Source organism: Hyaena hyaena, unplaced genomic scaffold (assembly GCF_003009895.1).
Source record: "Hyaena hyaena isolate Hyena2069 unplaced genomic scaffold, ASM300989v1 scaffold_636, whole genome shotgun sequence".
NCBI lineage: Eukaryota > Metazoa > Chordata > Mammalia > Carnivora > Hyaenidae > Hyaena > Hyaena hyaena.
This window is the reverse complement of record NW_024081268.1, coordinates 673,474-679,702: the sequence shown is the minus strand read 5'-3', so window position 1 is coordinate 679,702 and position 6,229 is coordinate 673,474.

Here is a 6,229-nt window from a genome sequence, read left to right as displayed (position 1 = left end):
GGGGCTAGCCGCCATGGACGACTATGAGGAGGACTAGGACAGACCTGGCTCTATTTTGCTAGGCCCCCGGGAGCCCTTGGTCAGAATGTATGTGGGGGGCCGACCTATTGTCTTTATGGTAGATACTGGAGCACAACACTCAGCAGTGACCCAACCCGTGCGCCCCCTCTCACGGAGACAAGCCACCATTGTGGGGGCCACAGGCAATCAGATACGTCGTTCCTTCCTGTTACCTCGACGATGCAGTTTAGGTGGCCATGAAGTCATCCATGAATTTCTGTACCTCCCTGACAGCCCCGTGGCTCTAATGGGCCGTGACCTACTGGGAAAACCGCAGGCCCAGATCACTTTCAACTCCCAGGGACGGGCTGCTCTGACCCTCCGAAAACCAGAGGCAAAAATTATGACTCTCACCATTCTGCAGGGGGAGGAATGGCGTCTCTATAGCCTCAAGGAAAAACCGCAATTGGTGCCTGAGCTTCCTTTTAAGGTCCCAGGGGTGTGGGCTGAAGATAACCCACCAGGACTGGCGCGAAACATACCCCATGTGGTTGTTGAACTAAAGCCTGTGGCAAAGCCCACCCGCCAGAGACAGGACTTCATCCCTTGCAAGGCACAGGTCGGGATCCAAAAGCACCTGGAAAGACTTTTAAAGTATGAGATCCTCAGGCCATGTCAGTCACCCTGGAACACACCCCTCTTGCCTGTTCAAAAACCAGGCACAGATGATTACCGGCCAGTTCAGGACCTGAGAGTAGTAAACCAGGTGACTGTCACCATACACCCAGTGGTCCCGAACCCCTATACACTTTTGGGGCTCATTCCTGCTGAAGCCACTTTCTTCGCCTGTTTGGACCTTAAGGATGCCTTTTTCTGCATCCGCCTAGCCCCTCAGAGCCAACTGATTTTTGCCTTCCAATGGGAGGACCCTAAAAATGGTGACAGGGGCCAATTAACCTGGACTAGATTACCTCAAGGGTTCAAAAACTCCCCGACCCTCTTTGGCACTGCATTAGCCTCTGACTTAGAAGCCTTCCCAGCAGATCAATATGCTGTGTCCTCCTTCAATACGTGGATGACTTGCTATTAGCTGGGAAGTCCCGGGAGGGTTGCATGGAAGGGACTCGGCAGCTCCTTACCCTCCTATGGAAAGCTGGCTACAAGGTCTCAAGAAAAAAGGCCCAGATCTGTCAAGAAAGGGTTAAATATCTTGACTTCCACTTATCTCAGGGGCAGCGTCAGGTCAGCTCGGCCCAGAGAGAAAGCAGGCCGTTTGCTCTATCCCGACTCCCACAACCCGTCACCAGGTTCGAGAGTTTCTCGGGGCTGCAGGTTTCTGTAGGATCTAGATACCTAACTTCTCAGTCCTGGCAAAACCCCTCTATGAGGCTACAAAGGGGGGAGAAAGGGAACCCCTGATATGGGAGTCAGTACAGCAAAAGGCTTTCGAGAAATAAAGCGTGCACTTACTAATGCGCCTGGTTTAGGGCTCCCAGACATGCCGAGCCCTTCTTTCTCTATGTCCATGAGCGCACTGGTATTGCAGTGGGAGTGCTGACTCATAAGTTGGGATCATGGCATCCCCGGTGGCGTATCTCTCCGAACAAATTGGCTCTGTGGCCCAAGGCTGACCCCCCTGCCTACGGGCACTAGCAGCCACAGCCCTTTTAGTGTCTGAGGCTGACAAGTTAACTATGGGACAGGAATGAACAGTTCGAGTGCCACGCTCGGTATTAACATTAATGGAATACAAAGGACAATACTGGCTCACCAACGCCAGGATGGTCAGGTATCAGGGAATGCTATGTGAGAATCCACGCATTCGCCTAGAAGTAGTACGGACCCTGAACCCTGCAACCCTATTGCCTGTCGGGCCAGGCCAGCAAGACCATGACTGCACTGAAGTCATGGATGAGGTGTTCTCCAGCAGACCAGACTTGCAGGACAAGCCTCTCAAAGACCCCGATGCTGAATATTTCACTGACGGTAGCAGTTTTATAGAAAGGGGGGAACGTCTTGCAGGATGTTCCGTGGTGACTCTAAACTCTGTCATTGAAGCAGAGGCCCTGCCGAAGGGGACTTCAGCACAGAAGGCAGAGCTAATTGCTTTAACCCGAGCCCTCCAACTGGCGGCAGGGATACGTGTAAATATATACACAGACTCTAAATACGCCTTCACCACTCTCCACGTACATGGGGCCTTATATAAGGAGAAGGGTCTAATAAACTCAGGAGGAAAGAACATAAAATATGGTAAGGAGATCCTTGAACTCTTCGATGCCGTGTGGGCCCCTAAAAGTGTGGCAGTCATGCATTGCCGGGGACATCAAAGGGGGGATACCACGGCTGCACTGGGAAACCGAAAGGCTGACCGAGAGGCGAAGCTAGCAGCTTCCAAAGGAGCCATAAAATCAGCGGCTTTAACTGCTGCACTGTTCCCTAACCCACTGACAGAGTGGGACCCTAATTACTCACACCATGAAAGTACCTGGTTGAAGACTGAGAGTGGCAACTACCTCCCAGGTGGATGGTGGAAATGTGAAGATGGCCGAATAGCAATTCCTGAGGCCTTAGCTCCAGCCTTTGCGGAGCAGTTCCATCAGGAAACTCACATCGGCCGGACAGCCCTTGAAACAATGTTAAGCCGTATTTTTCCATCCCTCGGCTCTCCAGCACAGCCCGAGTGGTATGTGAGCAAGGTGAAACCTGCGCCCGAAACAACTCACGTCAGGGGCCCAAGGCCGTCCCTGGAGTACAGAGCGTTGGGGGAGCCCCCTTTGAAAATGTGATGGTGGACTTCACGGAGCTCCCCCGGGTTCGGGGATGTAAATACCTGTTGGTGTTTGTATGTACTTTCTCAGGCTGGGTAGAAGCTTTCCCTACCGAACAGAAAAGGCACATGAAGTGGCCCGACTCCTTCTCAAGGAAATTATCCCACGATTTGGGATCCCTATCACTATTGGTTCAGATAACGGGCCAGCGTGTGTAGCTGAGGTGGTGCAGCTGGTGGCAAAGGGGCTAAAGATAACCTGGAAGTTACACACGGCACACTGACCCCAGAGCTCCGGAAAGGTGGGACGAATGAACAGAACCTTGAAGCCGCAATTAAGTAAACTGTGCCAGGAGACCCACCTGCACTGGGACCAGGTGTTGCCAATAGCTTTGTTAAGAATCAGGTGCAGCCCCAATAAGCAAACGGGGCTTTCCCCTTATGAAATCCTTTATGGGCGCCCTCCCCCAATTGTTAAGGGGAGAAGGGGAGACTTAAATGAGACAGGCAATTTAACCCTAAGGCAGCAGATGCAGGCTCTGGGCTCTACTCTAGCCACTTTACACCGATGGGTTAAAGAACGATTGCCCGGGAGTCTCACCACAGATACTCACTCCTTTGAGCCAAGAGATGCTGTATGGGTAAAAGAATGGAAGGTCCAACCACTCAAACCCCTTTGGAGGGGCCGGTTTACTGTCATTTTGTCCACCCCCACTGCAGTAAAAGTAGCCGAGGTAGGTCCCTGGATTCCACACCGTGTAAGCGGACCATACGGAAGAAGCGAGCTGCCACGGCGGAGACTCCAACGGGAGACTACAGCCCTGCTTTAGTCACTCCGGAAGCTGACTAATCTACGCACGGCGGAAGCTTGAGGAACTGCCAGTCCGAAGAAATAAATAGACTGTCCTTATTTCTTACATCTGCCTCTTACTGTAATGCACTGTCACCCCTTGTCTCTCACTATTATTGCAATTTTTGCTTTACTTCTTGCTATCGGATTGGCAGAGGTTGCCCCAGCCAGCTGGAAATGTGGCGAGAGGTTTCTGGTAGCACTCACTTTTCTCTTGTGGGTAGGATGTTTGGTTGGTATTGGTTGTTTTCAATTTGGACTCCGCTTGTAAACCTGGATCTCTCATCATGCGGTCCGCGCATTCGCATAACCAGGTCAGGCCAAGGAACCAACCTGCGCCCTATCGTACCATACCCATTTCTCACGCCAGGGAAAGGTCCAAGGGACGTGCATACATAACAAGACCACCTGTTCCGTCTGCCATTGGGGAAGTCAATACACTTGCTTTGACCCACAGTACTCCCCAAATGAAGATTGGTTAGAAGTCCGATCTTACCAGGAAGAGGGGGCCTTAATTAGCCGGACACGAATTACAAACCCCAAACGTCCAGTGTCAGTACTGTTTGATGTGTGTGCGGTTATTGGTCTAGGCCCAGAAGCATCCGTTATACGAAAAAAACGGGCACTTTTCATGGAGGGTCCAAAAACTCTTGATATACCATGTGGAGGCTTAGATTGGGAGCGAAAATATCGCCTCAATGACAACTACATGTGTGAGGAAAATGGTTTATGTGCCTATACACCTGAGTTTCTATGTCCTAGTTGGAGCTGTGTTTCATAGGCCACTTGGAAAAAAAAGGATGCAACAGCTCTCCTTCAAAAGGGGGCTGCTAGATCAGATTGTCAGTCAAAAGCCTGTAACCCTGTAATTTCACTACCATTAATTTAGAAGACTACAAACGGCAACGGGGCATTCGAATTGGTATTCGAATTTATGGAAGAGGCAAAGACCCAGGGACTGTACTGTATTTTAAGAGGATCACTGCCACCCATCCAGCCACGTCCCACCAAGTTTTTCACTCCTTCTGCGAGGAAATAAGAAGTAGTCCCCTTCCCATTTCAGTCACAGCAAGGAATTTGTTTCCGGCCCTGGCAGAGACTATAGCCCAGACTCTGAAGATCTCTTCATGCTATGTATGTGGAGGGACCAACATGGGGGATCAATGGCCATGGGAGGCCAGAGAATTAGATCCCCTCGAGCCTTAGGATGGAACGAATTACCCCAGTTCTACAGCCGGGGTTTGGCTCCTGAAAACCTCAATCATTGGGAAGAACGGTCTTGCCCGATGGGGGAAACAGTTCATCATTCCTGTCGGAAACTTAACATGCCTGGGCCAAAGGGTTTATAATTCAACCACCTGGGAAACCCAATGGTGGGGGTCCCCAGGTCACCATGAGCCAAATCCTCACCCCTTGTTCAACTTCTCTCATCTCCGGGAGGCCTGGGACAACACAGACGCTGCCATCGAACGGCGGGCCCCAGGGGGACTATATTGGATATGTGGGAGAACAGCCTACACAGTACCCCCTTCAGGCTGGTCAGGGTCATGTGTGCTGGGAACTATCCGCCCATCCTTCTTCCTACTCCCACTTGCAGAAGGAGAACATCTGGGAGTTCAAATATATGGAGATAGGAAAGTTCAAAGAAAGCAGAGTGCCTTGCAAATTGGCAACTGGAAGGAAAATGAATGGCCTCCCGAACGAATGAATAATTCATTATTACGGCCCTGCTACCTGGGCCCAGGATGGGTCTTGGGGCTACCGCACCCCCATTTATATGCTAAACCGCATAATTAGGCTACAAGCAGTTGCAGAAATTATAACCAATGAAACTGCTAGGGCTCTTAATTTACTTGCTAAGCAGCAAACCAAAATGCGCAATGCAATCTACCAAAATCGCCTGGCCTTAGATTACCTGCTTGCTTCTGAGGGTGGTGTTTGTGGAAAATTCAACCTGAGCAACTGCTGCCTACAGATAGATGATGAAGGAAAAGTCATAGAGGAGATCACAGATCGAATGAGAAAAGTTGCTCATGTCCCAGTCCAAACCTGGAATGGTTGGAACCCCAGAGAGTATTTGGAGGATGGTTTTCATCTTTCGGGGGATGCAAAACCCTCATAGGTATGGACTGTCCTCCTAATTCTGGGAGGATGTTTGATCGTACCCTGCTTGGCTCCCTTGATTATACGATCAGTCTCCAGTCTCATTGAGACGATACTTGAGAGAAAAATGGCCGGTCATGTAATGATGTTATGGAAATAGAAACCTCTAAGCCAGGATGATGCTCTTAGACCCAAAATAGAGGGGTCCGAGCATCAAAGGGGGAAATGTGGTAGGAACCCCTCCCTAAGGAGAAAGAAAAAAATGAAGGAGAGAGAAGAGAAGACTTCAAGGTCACCTAGATAGGAGTCCAGCTGCCTACATCCCCCGGTGTTCCTGTAAACTGAAACAACTTAATCAGACTGCATGTTTATGTGTATTACCATATATGGGAGACATAGAAATGGAAAATCTATATAAAAAAAAAAAAACAACTATGCCATATGATGTGGGCCGCTCAGTTCTTTTGGGTACGAACCCAACTGAGCGGTGCCGGCAAAATAAAGTT